The sequence below is a fragment of the Armigeres subalbatus genome, chromosome 2, assembly GCF_024139115.2.
Source record: "Armigeres subalbatus isolate Guangzhou_Male chromosome 2, GZ_Asu_2, whole genome shotgun sequence".
Taxonomy (NCBI): domain Eukaryota; kingdom Metazoa; phylum Arthropoda; class Insecta; order Diptera; family Culicidae; genus Armigeres; species Armigeres subalbatus.
Window position 1 is genome coordinate 398,335,781 of NC_085140.1, and position 18,527 is coordinate 398,354,307.

Genomic DNA, 18,527 nt, shown 5'->3' on the forward strand with positions numbered 1-18,527 from the left:
CTTCTTCTTCTTATTGGCATTACATCCCCATACTAGGACAAAGCCGCCTCGCATCTTAGTGTTCATTAAGCACTTCCACAGTTATTAACTGCGAAGTTTCTAAGCAAAGTTACCATTTTTGCATTCGTATATCATGAGGCTAACACGATGATACTTTTATGCCCATTATTTCCTTCATGTTGAAGTATTCTACAAATGGAAGATGCGGATATTGTAAGACAAAACGTTTTTTCAAAAACTTCTTTGGCTTTATCCAGGTAAATTGTAGGTTACCTTTTATAAAGCCCCACATTGTCGTTTTCCCGCTCCAAATTTGTTGGCATCTCAGAGTGAAAAAAACACATTGTAATTGGGGATAAGAGCGTGGTGGTTCCAATAAAGAACTATAATGAACAAAATGGGGAGAAAGAGAGAGTACACGAGTATTCTTTATGGTTCCTTATTTGAATTTCAAGGCCGGGTACTGTTCATTGTAATGGTTGAACAGAATTATGTCCAAAGCATTACACGGAGAAACTCGTTTATTTTGTTTGACTCAAATTCCACACATTCGCTTTTTAATAGTCATTTTGGCCTTATTTCTGTTATCTTGGTTCTTAATACAGAAAAGCGATGAGTTTTGAGGATAATCCTCCCGGAATCCAAAACTAAATTCACTTGTGTTTCAAGGGCACTCCACTCCATACTGTAGTCACCCACAATTGTCAAGTTTATTATTTCACGCAGGCTACGACGCAGCAAAGCTGAAATAAAAGAATGACAGTTGTGCGTTGCTTCCGTATTGAGTGGTGTGCCCTTGAAACCGCGAGTAAATTACAATTTTTATTCCGGGAGGCTTGTCCTTAAATTTAGTGTGCTAAAACGCCAGTGTTTGGAATAATCCAAGCAACACAACTTGATCCTCAGTGAGTAACAACAACTGTGAACAAGGGGCAATCAATCAATTCCAAACTTTCGAAAGTGTTTAGAAATACTAACAAATACTAGGGAAAAACAACGTCGGATCTATCGTAAATTGATCAAAGAGCCCTTGTTCGGAAAGCATTAAACACAACGCCTCTAAGTCAATACAGTCCACCCCGTATTAGGCAACACACGATTTATTTAAATAAAATTTCTTAAACAATTACAGAACAATTATTTCTATTACCAATACATTCTGAACAATCTTTGAGGCTCTTGTTTTGGTTCGATGGCATTAGAAACATGAAATGCGGTTTGAAAGTTTTCTAGAATTGTAAGATGTTGTAAGAAGTAGAAATCGTGTGCTTTTAAAATGGAGGAGTACTGTGTTTCAACAACTAACTGACGAATGCCATAACAACCAAACAAGCAACCGTATCGTTGTTTGAAGAAAATTATGGATACTAGAAATACTATTGCGAGACAATGAGTAATACTTTCGCAAAGTTTGGAGTTGGTCACCCCTTGTTTTTCATGTGTCTATTAAGTTGAGCTTCAAAAAATTGGTAACCTACCTACTTATTCTAACTTAACATAAATTTACCGGTCATGGTGACAGGTGTTGCAATTAACCAAACCAAATCTAGAAGGCATTTTCGATCACGAAAAGCCCCAGAGCGTAGATTCGTGACTTACAGCCACGTAGTTTGGCCACCAGTTCGCGGAACATTAGTTGGTCTGCTGTGTACAGGGAGGTTGAATCGTCAGGCGGTGGGATCTGATCCTCTTGATGTTTCCGGAAACCTGCAGGTGGAAACGGCCATGCGGACATGGAAGGTCCTGATGATGTAGATGGAACTGTAGCGATTTTCTTTCGGTCAGCTTGCAAAGTAGGGTATTTCTGTAGGTGGCAGTGTTCTGCGCCCTGGTTGTTTTGTTGTGGATGCCTTCTTGCGCATTTCGATGAATTCTGATCGTTTAGGGCAGTTCTTCGCAGTTGCCCGATGATTATCCCCACAATTGACACATTTGGGGTCAGATTCCTCCATTGCATTGCACTTATCGAAGGGATGGTTTGCACCGCACATACTGCATCGAGATGACATGTGATGTGACAATTTCGAGTGCCGTGCCCGAAGCTGATACCGCTGCCACATGTATGTAAACATGGCATGTAAATCCTTCATGTTAATGGATCCGCGTTGAAGATGGATCAGATAGAGCTGATCTCGATATTTTCGGGTTGCGTTGTGACGTGCGATCTTGAAAATGTTGGATGGTTTCAGACTGAGACTGAGATCCTGAGACTGAACTCTTTTTTCAAATCCTTGACATGCATGTCGTCAAGGCCACGCAGTACCACTTTCAGTGGCTTCCCAGTCAACACATAATCGTATATAATGCCATATAAGATGCTAAAGTGAAGGCGATATACGTACTTCCCCATATAATATGTACGTATATGGCCTCCACTTTAGCATCTTATGTTGCATTATATACGATTTTGTGTTGACTGGGTTGGTACCGGAAACATCGTGAGTAAAATACTTACATTTCAACTCACGCAAGAGATCCAGTAGCTGTAGTAGCCTTCTTCTGTGTTATTAGTTTCACTCCATCAATGCACAGTCGAATTATACATTTAAGGTCTCTTGCTATCCTTTGCCTAATCATCGGCCGCAAGACCACCGGGTCACCTTTGACAACCATTGGCGGGCACTTATCCGTCCGCTCTAGCTTCTTCTCCTGCAATTGTTGTTGCTTTTGCTTGTTCCGCTTCATTGGTTGGTCATCGACGTCGTTGTCTTCCAAACTGGAGTAGGTATTGCTCACCAAAATCTTTCTCCTAGCGGCTTGATTCTCAGCTGAACTGGCTGTCGCATCACCCATTGAGGGACCGTAAACCGCACTCGCTATTGCGCAGTGCACTTTCGAATACGATTCTAACAAGAACTGTACGCGAGAAGACCGATCGTATCGATGGTCGGGTTCTGACTGAACAACTGTGATATAACTTACTTTTGTTTATCTTTGTCTTTGTTTATTTAAAGCAAGCTTGTGGTGTTGTTGACCGCTCCGTTTCTGAACGCTGAATTGTGCGTGATATAGTCGTTAAAAATTGAAAAATTTGCGCGCAAACGAAAGTGATTTGTAGTAATTTCAGACGGTGCATAAATAATCGATCACGGTATTTCAGCCGCTTTGATAATCCGTTCCAACTATAATGTCGAACAATTGTGGCGAATGCAATCTTCCCATCAACAATCATGATGACCGTACGGTGTGTGAAGGAAAGTGCGCCAAAGTGTTTCACGCAAGCTGTGTTGGTGTTACTGAAGCTGCCCTATGTGTCTTATCCCGCAATATTATCTGGATGTGCGACACATGCATGGATCTGTTTTGCAAGAAACGAGAGAGTATGCAAATTGACGTAGCTACCAGCACCGAACCGTCGAGATCAATGAAAGACGAGATAGACGATCTGAAGCGAGCCGTTGCGAATATTGTGGACACAATTGCAAGCGTTGTAAAACAACCTGAACCGGTCACACTTTATCGACATTCCACGCCTGTTAGCTTGCCGAATCTTCATAACACCTCTAATGGAATTGATAGCGGCCCATCACAGCCAGTTGAGAATAGACGTGAGAAATTTTCGCTTTATTTGTCGAATATTGACAGATGTGCGACAGAAAATGATGTTAGAGTATTAGTATCACGCTCGCTTGGAGTTCCACTATTGGCTTCTGATAAAATTAAGATGCTTGTACATAGGCGTAACAAGAGTCCCAGTCTAGGGGTGGCCATGGCCCCAGCTGGTGGGGGACAATATTTTAAGGGGGTATAGAACACTGCATGCATAGACTGCCAAGGGTTTTTAATGCCTTTGTCGTTTATTTGTCTTGTTGTTAACATCAATCGTATCTGGTTTGAGCGTATTTCATTGTATTTTCATGAAATATGCACAAGTTTGTCTAAATCTGATTTGCAGTTTTTAGATCTCTTCATTACTGTTTGTATGATATGCGGAAAGCTTCGAGGGACCGTACTTTCTTCACAATTTTACAAATTTTAATAATGGAGATGTTCCAAATTTTTAAGAGCATTTTTAAGGTTGCGAGGCCCGTGCACTAATTACGTAAGGGCTAACGGGGAAAGGATGGGGTCGATTATTTTCTCACGCTCCATATAATTAAAAAAAACATATTTTGAATGAAAAACGGTGATTTGAAAAGCTCAGGAAAATCCCTCACTTAATAAAAGTAAAAACGAAGATGATTTGTTGATATTGTGGGGTCCATAAAAAACTAAATACAATCTACATCATATTGTGAAAGTATAATAATCCTAATATTTTCATACCAAAGAATTGCGGCTCCTCAAAGCGCCATATACGACTGAGCCTACCAAATAAAAAAGCTAGTTAAACAAACCCTGATATTTGCACATTTTTTTTAGATGTTGTTAGATTATTGTAAATTTTTCCTTTGTTTTATAATTCTGGAAATAGGGGAACATCTCATAGCTCCTATTTCCATCCCATCAAAACAAAGCAATGGAATGGAGTCGAGTCAAGTACGAGACACTGAAGACGGCCTTACTGTTGAGCTTGAGCTTGAGCTTGAGCTTGATTGACTGCTCGTAGTTGCTACTCCATTATGACCAGATCAGCTGTTCTTGCACAGGGAACCAACAGATGTTTGCTTGGGACTAGCACACATCTTCAATGTACAAGTACTGGTGATCTCATTTGTTAGGTCACACTGGCGCCTGCCACGTCAGAATGCAAGTCAATGTAGGGAAGGGGGAGGAAATGATGATGCAATCACTCGCCCACTGCAAGCCGAATATACCTCTGCACTTGCCACGAGTTCATGCGGAATTTGTTGGAATTTCTGGGTTAGGTTGGAGAGGCAGAGGTCCGTCTTGGTTAACGAGCTGCCAATGTGATAGATTGGAGAAGGTAACTGATGGAATTTCTAATTGGATGTAGGAAACGAGCTCTATAAGTTCATTTCCAAACTGAAGACGGCCTTACTGTTGAGGTCGAAATACGTATCTGTCAAGATACAATTAAGTGGTGGAATTCAATGGGATGGTATAAACTCGTCTTATGACAAGTGAAGACATTCCACTAAAAAGCTCAAAATAATTTTCTTATCAAAATGGAATTTGGTTTGTCTATTATTTTTGTGATTTTTTTCAGCTGTGAGCACGCATGTTGACAAAAAGAAGCGACGAAATTGGTGCCGTATTTCTTTGTTTAGCAACGAGATGGATATATGTACAGTGAGATGGAGATCGGAACAGTTCCCCTATTTTAAGGATTTAAAAAAAAAATCATTGAGAAGGTGTTGTAGAAGTTTTGAATGAAGGGCACCTGAAAACCGAATTTTAATGAGATTTCGTGAATAACAAATGGTGACAATCGAATTTTCTCCTATTTTCAGAATCATTCAACTATTTTTGATAATCTCTAATATCTATTTACAAAAGATTTAAAAAAGAATTATGGTTTTAACTCGCAATGGCTGGATTTTGGAGCATACAAGTATGAAGGCCAATAATATGTGTATACAGTAAGGTGACCCAAAAACACTTTTTCAAATGTTTTGATGGGCCGCCCTCTTATTCTATTAAAAGATATTTTAGTTACCGTGGATAATCAAATTTCGGTCACACTCAAACTTCGGACGCTCCAGTTCGTATGGGAAATTTTCTGAAATATTTCATCGAAATGTTTCGTCAAGCTGAATCGGAAGGACTAATAGTTTTAGCTTGTTTTAGTATAGTTACATTAAAATAAGATGTGTTAAAACAATACGACGAAATGATTAAAAGACAGTCTGAGCTGTGCAGTGAGAATTGTTCTCAATTATTCTTCCCGGCACTGTGTAATCAAGTGTCCGAAGTTTGAATCTTTGTGTCCGAAATATGAATCCCAATTCACCGATGTCCGAGGTTTGATTCAAACAGAAGCCGGACATTTTCATAAATTGCAAACATTCTTCGCAATATCTTGCACATATTAGATACGTAGCTCAAAGATTAATACTATGCTTAGTGATTGCAATGGTGATTTCAACGGTGTGATTTAAAATGTGAGTAAACAGGATGATTATATATCAGAAAGTGCTTAAGCGTCCGAAGTTTGAGTTTGCACGGTACCAGATAAAGATTGTCGCTGTCGTCGCTGTCCGGAACATCTTTTGCTGGCGAGGATACGGGATCTAAATGTCAATGAAGGAAAAACACATACGATTTGACAGTTAGGTACCACGCATGTTTCGGACAGCAGAACAAAGGGAACAGAGGCGGTAACTAAAATATCTTTTATTCTATTTGATGTTAATATCGTTGCCTAATAAACTCTAATCTTCTTGCGGTTTTCAGCATAACATTCTGTATAAAATCCTTCTAGATCTGAATGAGTATCGTAGTTCTTCATCGTAAAATGTGCCGTCTAACTGCAAATCACAATGTTTGGATGTTTTTGCCTTTCTCGTATACAAAGTATACGTAAAGGCTATAGGATCACTCCAAAACCGAACTTTTGATAGAAGCCCCGGGGACCCATAGTGTTATTTACCAATCGACTCAGTTCGACGAATTGAGGTGATGTCTGTATGTGTGTATGTATGTGTGTGTGTGTGTGTACAAAAATGTGAGACACACTTTTTGGTACTTAGCATTATCCAATTTGCTCGCAACAAGTTCCAATCGACGTAGAATTCAATCCCATTGTTTGCTATTGAAAATTAGATCGATCGGACATTGCGTTCCGGAGTTATGGCGAAAAAACTGTTTTCACGTGCAAAAAAAAAGCAAAACGCCCTACCTTGGATTCGAACTCGTGATCTCTGGGGTGGGAAGCGCTTACTATACCACAGCACCATCAATATACTTAACATGTGAGAAGATACATACAAATATGAATCATCGAATTGGAGATTGTGTATTGCCTCTATGTAGCATTAGAGTTTATCGTGTAGGGTAAATGTTCCTATACTGGAAGTATTAATGAATTGAGAAAAGAAAATATTTGTTTTTATCGTTGATGATTGAAAATATACAGTTTCATTACATTAACTAATAGATAAAATATTGAATTTAAAATTAGATTTATTTCATCTAACCAATTATTCAAAATCGCTTCGTACCCTATGGATACATTGTAAAAGTTGCTTCACCATTGCACAATGGTCCACAGAGCGAAATTAAGTGGAAATTAGTATTTTGAGCCTGAAATAGCAGAGTTAGAAAAAACCTTTGTTCCACAAAGTTGTTCCAAATAGTAAGAACTTTATCCGGATGTTGATGAAAATTAGGGTGGTCCTCATTTTCATGGAATGTAAAAATCAACTTTTTTAATTGCAAGAATAGGGGTGAACATTATTCTGTAAAGTTGTAGCCTAGCTAATTCCAATCATTTTGCTAAAAAAATGTTTTCTGTAGCTCTTAAATTGACGAATTTAAAGCATTTTTCTCATTTAGACTTAGGGTGGTCCCACATAAAACAGTTTTTCTGTTCTAACTTTTTTCTTCAAATTTCTCAGTTTAGTCGCCTTCGGACGACTTTTAGCGCTTTGAGACGCAACTTTTCGTGATAGTAGCTTGTTGATATCTTTTGCAGATGAAAAGTTATTCGCATTTTGCCAAAAAAATGGGTTTTTTTAAATGGCAATATCTCTGGATGGCGCAGCCATAATTTCAATCTTTTAACACCATTTCAAAGAGTAAGCCCTAGAGTATATCATATCAAAAAATCAGGGAGGTGTTTTTCTTGTATCTGAAGTGACATCGGTTTAAATTTGTTAATTTTGCCTTTCTCGTACTTCAAGGTGTGACGAAAATACTCCAAAGACGATTTTATAATAGAGCACCAGAGATCCTTAGTGTTATAAACCAATCAACTAAGCTCGACGAGTTAAGTTGATGTAATTGTATGTTTGTATGTATGGCAAAAAATTGCATTCACCTTTTGGGTATTTATCCTTGACCTTCCGGCACACATCGAGTAAAAGTGAAATATCTGTTTAGTCTGGTGACCAAGTTGAACCAAACCACCATTCCTCACAAAATTAGTTCTCTATCAATTGAGAAGATATTAGAAGTGATTAAATAGAAAACTCCGATAAATATGACTAAATAAAAGGTTCAAGGTGCACAAGGAAAAGTAATTAACAAGGTGGCTCAAAAACACTCTTTCAAATTTTTGATTTCATATTGTTTATTTTATTTTTTTGTAATTTATTATTGGAATAATAATAAAGTCATAAAGTCACTTGTACTAATTGTATCAGATAGAACTAATTTTCAATAACTAACTGCATTGCTTTATCTGGTAATTCTGAATAATCTTTTCTTGAGACAATTCCAACATTATTCATCGAAATTACGGGGTCTGACGATAACAGCAACCTTCTGAAGACGTCTTCGATGTTTACCATTCTATTGAATTTTCTGGAGTGGAACTCTCGATATCTTCGAATACTTTTGTTCCTCGTTTCTTGTACTTCTTCGCTACACATTCCAACCGGAAGTATTGTGTATTTTATGATTGCCGCTCCATGTACCAACAGTTTATGAACTGTTGGGGACAATGTATACCAACCATAACGCTTCTCATACAAAGCTCTTGTCTCTTCTGCGTAAATCTCGAAAGATTTGTGATTGACTTTTGATTTAGAGTTTATAACGGTAAGAAGGATGAAGAAACGCTCTAACAAGCTCTCATCCAGACCGGTAATTTTCGCAGTGATTTTCCATTCACGAAAGAACTTGCGGGCTGTGTTCCGTCATTTGAATTTCCACCACCGGGAACAGGTTCACTAATGCGTAATCCTGTTGCACAAAAGGATGGATATAACTTAATCTACCGAATTACTAATATTTGTTATTACAGTACGTACCTAGTTCCGCTCGCATCTTGTTTCGAATTTCCGTTTCTCTAATTTTCACCGCTTCATTCGACTTGCTTACACGCCATGTTGGTTTATCAAGGGCAAGTCTATAGGAGACCTTTAAAAGCATTTCCATTGTTCTGATATATGCATGAAGAGGAGAAAATCCATATTTATATTTGCCTGGATCATCAGAATCTGAATCAATTCTGGAATTGTTCAAACATTTTCCTGACCTTCCACAGATGTAACAAGCTTGCGAATATGTTCCAGTTAAATCATTGACGACCTTTGTATCCATCATCGTAAACAGCATCTCTGTTTGAACGGATACCTCTCGATCCGCCACAGTTAATTTAATGTTTTTCAAATTTTGAATTTGCGAGTTCATCAACGAAACCTTGCGTTTCGTTAATTCAACTGACTCTTTTGCAAACATTAATTTAATGGGTCTGCACAACGAAACGGATGAGGGCAGGTCATTGTTCCACACAATTTCATCAATTTCATCTGCTTCACGATGGCCAATCAACCTTAAAGGAACCATCGAGAAGGCGAATATGTGTGAATCGGAATATTCGTGTAATTCCTTATTCTCGTCTTCATCAAAAAAGCATTGCTTATACCTGGCGTGATTGCTGCTTCCGTCACAGCCCCACTTATAAATAATTGTGTACCCATCATACGGTCCACTATTTGAAAGTAATTCTTTACTATCCACGCTTTCCAGAAGGCGCTTCGAGGTATGCTCGACAAGCTCTTGTAACGGCACTTCTGCAGCTGATGGATTTATAGAAAGACCTATCAGAAATTTTCATTAGTATTTATCATGTACTATGGATTAGTTATTTTGTATACCTGTAGGATAACACAACTTTTTTGCTTCGACCAGTTTGTTATACGCTGGAAATATATCGACGCCTTTGACGATAGTTTGCTGTCTGATATTCGAATACTGAGCTTTAGAAAAATCATTTTTGCATAAAAATGCAAGAGCTTCCTCCGCTGTTAGAGCTACAACATCTTGATTTGAACGTTCTGCCGAACGCTGCAGCTCGAATGCTGCATCAGGGTTTTCTGACAATTTTTGAATCAATTTCCCAGCTTTACGAAACCCTGCCCGGGCTACGGAAGTCGCAGCAGCAAACAAAATCTCCTCCATTGAAAATTGATTAAGTATGGACTCAATCCGCTTTTTCTTTGTTTTGGATGTCAAAGCAGCGAAAGTTTTTGAAGTACGGCAGCCAGATGATTTTGAAGGAGAATGGATATCGACTACAAATTCTACTGCGATCCAAGCTTCGTTCAACTTGAAAAAATGGTCCCGTTTCCGGCCAGCTTCTCGCCATAGCTTTCGGAATTTCAGCAACACGAGGCTTAGCTTCTTTTTCACCAAATTTTCGTTTACTTCTAGGGAAATTCGATTCTTTACAAATTCTAGTAAATTTTTCAGTGTGAAAAAAAGAAGGAAGATGAGATCGGCCAGCTGAATCACTGTTGAAAAAGTATTATCGTTATTTGAATGTCAGCTCTCCAGAAAGTGACCTTACCTTGCTTCATTATGTAACGTTCTGACAATTCTGAGTGGAAAAGATCACAGCTTGCTATTATTCATCACATTCGAGATCAAATATACAGTTTTGATGCAAATATCAGGCACTTGAAGCTACTAAAGGGTCTTAATCAATAGAAGTAATCATACTTATGATATGCATAAAAGAAATATATTGTCCAAGATAGGAAATTGTAAATAAGCAATAAATAAATAAAGTAAAAAAAATACCCATAATTCAAAATTTTTGGAAACACAAATAATTTTTAAAAAAATAATAAAAAGGCATTAGTCATTTTGAACTTAAAATAACAATTATTCAAGAATAATTTTCCACAATGAAATCGAAATTCTTCTTTGGAAAAAATATAATTTTCTTAATTAAAACAATAAACAATTGCAAAATTTTCCATAACATTTTTTTCTATATACATTGTAAACATTCCACAAAAAAAAATTATATGGAGAAGAAAATAGGAAAACTACATAAAAAGATAAAAATCAATTAAATAAAATCAAATTTTCCTTGAACAATAAACACTCCCAAAGCAGGGGTCATTCATGCAAATTATGCTCCGTTTTATTGTTTTCTGTATTTTTCAATGAAAATTTTTATTTAATTTTATTGTTCTTCATTGATTTCAGTAATTTTTTAAAATTTTTATGGAATATACAATCATTTTGTGGAAATTTTAGCAGTTTTTATTTCTATTCTGGTTTATTTATGGAAGTTTTGTTTTTTTCTGGAAATTACCTAAACAATAAACACTCCCAAAGAATGGGTCATTCATGGAAATTATGCTCAGTTTTATTATTGTACATTTTTTCTACAACCGCAATTTTTATATTCAAAATTGCTAATATACCTTTGGATCTTGGAAAATAGATAGAGATTGATAATTTTGTGAGGAATGGTGGTTTGGTGCAACTTGGTCACCAGACTAAACAGATATTTCACTTTTACTCGATGTGTGCCAGAAGGTCAAGTATAAATACCAGAAAGGTGAATGCATTTTTTTTGCCATACTTACAAACATACAATTACATCAACTTAACTCGTCGAGCTTAGTTGATTGGTTTATAACACTAAGGATCTCTGGTGCTCTATTATAAAATCGTCTTTGGAGTATTTTCGTCACACCTTGAAGTACGAGAAAGGCAAAAATTAACAAATTTAAACCGATGTCACTTTAGATACAAGAAAAACACCTCCTGATTTTTTGATATGATATACTCTAGGGCTTACTCTTTGAAATGGTGTTAAAAGATTGAAATTATGGCTGCGCCATCCAGAGATATTGCCATTTAGAAAACCCCATTTTTTTGGCACAATGCGAATAACTTTTCATCTGCAAAAGATATCAACAAGCTACTATCACGAAAAGTTGCGTCTCGAAGAGCTCTAAAAGTCGTTCGAAGACGACTAAACTGAGAAATTTGAAGAAAAAAAGTTAGAACAGAAAAACTGTTTTTTGTGGGACCACCCTAAGTCTAAATGAGAAAAATGCTCTAAATTCGTCAATTTAAGAGCTACAGAAATTTTTTTTTTAGCAAAATGATTGGAATTAGCTAGCCTACAACTTTACAGAATAATGTTCACCCCTATTCTTGCAATTAAAAAAGTTGATTTTTACATTTCATGAAAATGAGGACCACCCTAATTTTCATCAACATCCTGATAAAGTTCTTACTATTTGGAACAACTTTGTGGAACAAAGGTTTTTTCTAACTCTGCTATTTCAGGCTCAAAATACTAATTTCCACTTAATTTCGCTCTGTGGACCATTGTGCATTGATGTGAGGAAGTCAATTTTGTTATGAAAAATTATATGTGATATATGTGTGATAGCATAATTACGTCATACCGCTTCAACTAACGAAAGCAAACATATGTGTATAATAATGGGAAATATCAATAAGAACCCACCACCTCCACTCAAGGTACGGGTGCCTTATGGAAATTACAAATAAGCAATTTGGGGTGACCGTTTTACGATAGGATATCCGTTCAGTAATTGAAAACCCTCTTTTATGCTAACCGTCAGACATAACTTTTCTCATGTCTTATTGCAATCATACGCTAAGAAAAAAAACACAAATACCCTATATCACATACTCATGCAGCAATTTCAAAGAGCATCGTGCTTTGTTCAACGCTCTCCCGTACGAAAGCGCATGAAAGAAGGAATGCCGTCGCACAGTGGCGGGCCCCCATATAAATGTCAGACTAAACGAATCTTTCACATTTTAAATTGCCCACACAATTTTTTTAGGAGATGCTTTACAGCATCAACTTTTACCAAGTCATCAAAAATTAAATTTGCAATCTACAATCAACAAATTAAGGAATTAGCTCATTTAAAATATGTTTAAAATTTAAATAATATGAGCTTCGCGAAAAAAACGAATCTTTCTTGAGGCTTTGTACGAGTTTCCGCCACTGTGTATCGATCGGCTTAACCAGACGAGCTCGGTGGTCTAGTGGCTACCGCTTCTGCCTTATAAGCAGGAGGTCGTGGGTTCAATTCCAGGCTCGTCCATTTCCTACTTTGTATTTCTATCTTAGTTCTTTCTGTGTTTCACGTTCTACCAAAACGATTCCTACTATTATAACCTTCCACACAATCCCAAAACCTCCCGTGGAACCTATGAGAGGTCGTCTCTTTTAGCACTGATAGAAGTAAATACCAATGAGGCAAGAAAGCACATAGGTAGATCATTTTGACGTCTGGCGGTTGTCACAAGAACCACAAAAAAGAGCTGTTGGCGCCGATGTGCTTGAGCAGCATAGGAGGGTGTATGTTTCTTGCGTTGTCTGGCTTGTAAAATCATTCAGTTTGTGAGCTTCAGGAAATATTCACAAAGTTATAGAAAAGGTTATTATGGAAGAATAAAATTTGATTTTAAAGTTTGAAATAACGACGATTAAACGACTATATAATATAATAACAAAACTATGATGATTTGCTTTTTGCTGATTCCAAAAGACGTTTTAGTGGTAGAGTATGCTGTGGGAGATTAGGAGAAAAATTCACACAGCATACTCTACCATACCACAAAAACGTTCTCGAATTCGTCTTTTGGAATTAGCAAAAAAGCAAATCATAATAATTATGATATTATATTGAAAATTGCTTTATTGCATTTGTACATCGCATATACTTCATTTTTGAATGATTTTCCAGTCCAAAAATTGTCATAAAAAGCTTTTAAGTAGGTATATCACTGATTAAACAATGGAATTATTTTTATTCATACGGCGTAAGGCAGGGCAAATATTTTTTCTGAATTTTGTCTACCCCTTGGATAAATCATTTTGAAAGAAATACAGCAAAAAGTATTGGTAATTAAACGACATGTGGTCGGGGCTTAGCCAAATCGCACCAAGCGTCTTTTTCACTGACTTGTGGTATTTCGTTCGCAAAAATAAAACGGACATCATTCCATATAAATTTTTACGTACATTTTGTTGTATAGGTTATTTACAGTTATGAGGTTGAGGGATATCCATACGATTTGTGATAAATTAAATCTGCTAATCGAAAATTTGAGTAGAAAAATGGGTTATTTTTTATTGGCGCTCAGTTTTTTTAATCAGATTTCCTCAGAAAAGGAAAGTAGATTAATAATCTGTTTGAGAAACTGCATATATCCATTTTACACAATTTCGAGAAAACAAATAAAACTGTTTTTGAACAAATTGGTACCGAATCTTTCGGTTTCTTCAATACATATCAACAGTTTTTGGCAAATCTCACAACCCTGGGGTACTTCCAATGCGAAAACTGTAAGCAGTACTCCATAATTGCTCTTCGAAGTGCATGTACATATGTAGTTTCTCGAACAAACGATTTTGTTTCAAATATTCCACAACAAATTTTTTTTTGTTTTTTTTTGCCAGATTACGTATTTTTGGCCAAAAATGTTACATATGCAGTTTCTCAAACAAACGGTTCAAATTGAATCCATAGCCTAGCCATACAACATATTAAATGAGTACTCGACCTTTCTAGCACAGTTCGACCAGAAACTGCAAATTTTCGTTTAATTAGATGTAATAAATTGACCTCCGTGTTAAACAACATAAAGTTATAGGATAATTTAAATTTACACTGTAATTTTCAAGTTCATATTATTAATGAAAAATGAAAAAAAAAACAGATTTGGAGAAGAATCGAACTAAGATCCGCAGAGTGAGAGCCCATGGCTTATGCCACTCGGGCAATTTCACTTCCTGATAGCAAGGCGATCAACGTGTAACAGATTAAGCATTCTAGTGATTCAATTATTCTTCATCAAAATGTTTGAGAGACTCAGTAGGTATGCTGAATGCATTACAGATTTCTCGTCGAAATGCTTGAAAAGATTAAGTTATTGCAATGAAATGGCCACTTTGTTGGAAGTTGGAACATTCGAATATATCTATTTGATTAATGTTTATATGAATAAAATAAGCACCAGCTGCAGTTTGCAGAAAATGGAATGGGATTTGTTTTAGCAGCCAAGTGCTCGCACAACAAGGTTTCCGTTAGATGCTAGTAAAATAAAGTCATACTGAATCGAAATATCAACGATTTTATCGTTTACACCACAGAAATTGAAAATGATCTGGTACACATTCTGTTAGCACATTTTCGTGGCTTTCGTAATATCTTACTGCGAGGTTTTCTGAATCGTTTTAGGACCACAATCTGCAAAAGATGGGCTCGTTTGGTTGCGTCCCCGCTTTCCGCATCGCTTTCTATATTTACATGATGAATAGTGATAGAAATCTAACTTTTAATTATTTTTTTGCCATTCTAATTTCCAACCAAGGGGCAGTACACATATTACGTAATCACTTAGGGGGGAGGGGGGTTCTGTCAATATCTTACGCGCCATATAAATAAAAAATCTATTGTATGGAAAAAAATCTTAAGTGTACGGCCCCCAAACTATAAACGTGATGCGGGAAGCAGTATAAAGCGGTATAAAGGGCTAAATTTTTTTTTAAAGAATGGAAACTTCGCTTATTTTGGTTCATTCAAAGTTAATTTCCTATGTTTCGGGTATTAAGCCACCCGGAGTAGAAATTAATTACTATGTCTGAAACTCGATTTATGCATATGCAATGCACAACATGTGATAGATTTAGCTCGGAAAAGTTATTGAAGGGTAACCAGACATAGTAATTCGCTTATTTTGTTACATTACAAGAAGCCGCTAAGAGCAAAAATCTTGAAAAGTACGTTTTCTATCTTTAATCATCATATAAATAAACACGATATGATGGAAACAATGAGATCTATCCTAATTAATTGCTGTTCTGACTTCTCTAACTTTTCACGATATATTTTATGACGATCGAGAAAGGCATCATCACCGCTAGGTGGATTAATCTGGGTTTTTCATATAAAGTTCCAACAAGTTTAGCACCGCCCAAATGTTGACCGATTTGGCTGAAATTTTGTCCAGAGCATCACTGCCGCTAGGGAATAAATAGTACCGAATAAGATAGCGGCCCATCAATAAAATTGAAAAAAGGTTTTTTTTCCATACTCACCCTAATAGACAGTCACGACTATTAATTATTAAATTATGGTCCAAAAATGTTCCCGCTTCGTTTGAATCTAACCGTCGTTGGATGTCAGAATGTATATTTTTTCAAACAAACTTGTTTTTTAACGTGGTATAATCAATAATCCAGAATGTTAGCACGCTTTGCAATTACTTGATTAATTAATGGCAATGAAAGTGATTGGCATTAAAAATCTGAAAAATCTACTTGGACTATTTTGGAAATCGATTTTCAAATTTTCTGGGGGGGGGCACAAGTGTGTCTGGCGAGGGCCAGGCCCCCCCTGCCCCCCCCTTATTTACGCCAATGTGCTTGTACCGAAATGGAAGAATATTACTGAAATGAACTACATATCATTCAAAATTGAATTGGATGTCAAATTAAAATCATTAGCGTTAAAGAGCTCAACTTGGCCAAATGAAATAAAATTTAGAGAATTCATGCACGACTTGAATAGAACATGGAAACCATATTGATAATTTATTGTTGTTAGTTTGTAATCAGATTGGTTGTTGAGTTTAAATTGCGTTATGTTGAAATTGTGAGAAATAATGTTTGTATTTATTTTGTAATTAACCTGTACTTGAATCGAAATCTGTATTGAAGATTTTTTTTGTGCAATTGTGAGTTGTGCCATACGTTTGTTTCCCATCTAGTTTTAAGTAGTTCAATAAGACTTGTACTGGTCAGTTGAATATAATCAATAAATACAAATACAAAATACTAAAAGTCTGAATTATGCATAACGCGTCGTATTTGGAACTCCTTTGCATAATCAAAAGCGCAAGAGGTGGAGCTTGTTTGCAACATCTTGCGGCCAAAATGAAAATAAGAACCCAAATTACAACTGGGAATCGAACCATGGATCTTAAGATTTACAGCCTACTACTGTACCCTCCTTAGTCTAGCGATAAAACGCGCAGCTACAAAGCAAGTGGCTGGGTGCGATTCCCGGTGCCAGTTTAGGAAATTTTTTGCTTGGAAACTTCTCGACTGGGCATAAATTATTACCATGTTAGCTTCATGATATACGAATGCAAAAATGGTAATTGGCTTAGAAACCCCACAGTTAATAACTGCGGAAGTGTTCAATGAAGACTAAGCTGCGAAGTGGAAATGTCACAGTAAGGGAATGTAGGAGACTGAAATTGAAAATAAAATACTGCTCAGCTGAACTCGAAGTGTTTTGCTACATATCAGAAACATTGTGATAGCAGCAATTGAAGCGAAGTGTTATGATTTATGAAAACTTCCTGTTTTGCATTGTTTGCATTTTTTCTGTTTCCCATAATCATTCAGGAAGTTACATGCGTTACAGATTGCTACCTCTATTGAACAAAAATGAAACATTGTGTCTTTCTAAAACTGTAAAGTTGCTTTAATCTGACCTGATATATTGCCAGAGCCTTCAATGCAATTTATGAGGAACAAGCACAAGCAGTTATTTGAAAGATGTTGCACGTCCTGCTTGGGATGAGTCATGTTCGGGATTTTAGTCGAAACGTTACTTTCGTATTTGCAAAGCTCGAGTGCCGTAAATTTTACTTACCTAAGCTTACAAATATCCACTGATGACGAATATCATAAAAGGTCTAGGAACAACTTTTTGAAAGTCAATTTGTTTTGATAAATTATCTCAAAATGTACTTGCCCTAAGTTGCTTCGGTTAGTGTTGGACATTGAAGAAAGAATTTTGCGGGTGCTGATGTTCCAGCCAAAGTTGGCACTCAAACTCATAAAATTATCAACATGCCCATGGGGACCACTTCAAAGTTCAGCAACTGTAATCAGTTATTTTAAGATCTCAGTTGGAAGAGCCAAAACATCGGCCACGACAAAGACCACTTTGTTTACTCTGTTTTCCCTTAAGAGAAGGTATAAATATCAGCTCTCCTCATATTCCACATTCGTTCGGCCCGACAAGTGGGTATCATCTTGAAGTTAGTGGCAGTAGTTTTGATTTTGCTCTTTTCTTTGTTCATCCAGATCTGCACCGGACATGACTTGGGCACATCAAGCCGATTCCAGCGAACCAAAGTCAATTCACCACAGGCTGCACGCGACAGCCCTTCTCCACTCAATGTTTGTCTACCCTTGTTGTCGTATTCTTTCTTGGTCTGAAGATCTTTCGCTTTTTTCGCTGGCTCAACTGGTTCTTTGTTGTATAATGTATGCCGCAATACGCAGAGAAACGAAGGCGCTTCGAACGCACTTATCGGTTGAAAGATGCTACAGCAATGAATTCTAATTATGCGCAGAAAGTTTGCAAAAACTTCAAGCAGTTACAATATATTGATTTCAATCCAAAGCGTAAGTGTATCCCTAAAGTCTTGGATTTCATTTTCAATAATAATCGCAAACTAAATTGGTTGTTAGTGAGGAATAGTTTTCAACTACTAATAATCGCATCTCGGTTGTACCTCATTGGTTACGATATCGATGCTCAAAGCATTAGTTAGGTTAACAATATTATCGCATAATTTGAAGCCCCACTGTTTCCCTAACCTGCGGCGGCAAACCAGAGAAGCCCACTTCTTATCTTGCTACGTTTCTCAAGTGACTGCACGCGTGTGAAGTGGAGCGGCTTTTTAATCTCGCTGCCTCTGCTTCT

At 36.8% G+C, this 18,527-nt stretch overlaps 1 protein-coding gene and 1 pseudogene across 11 annotated transcripts in view; one reads left to right on the forward strand and one right to left on the reverse strand.

Annotated features, from left to right (window-relative positions):
- Positions 1–18,527, forward strand: part of LOC134213257 (toll-like receptor Tollo) — a 444,443-nt gene that overhangs the window by 195,028 nt on the left and 230,888 nt on the right. The window lies entirely within an intron of this gene.
- Positions 18,240–18,367, reverse strand: LOC134218655 (U4 spliceosomal RNA; annotated as a pseudogene).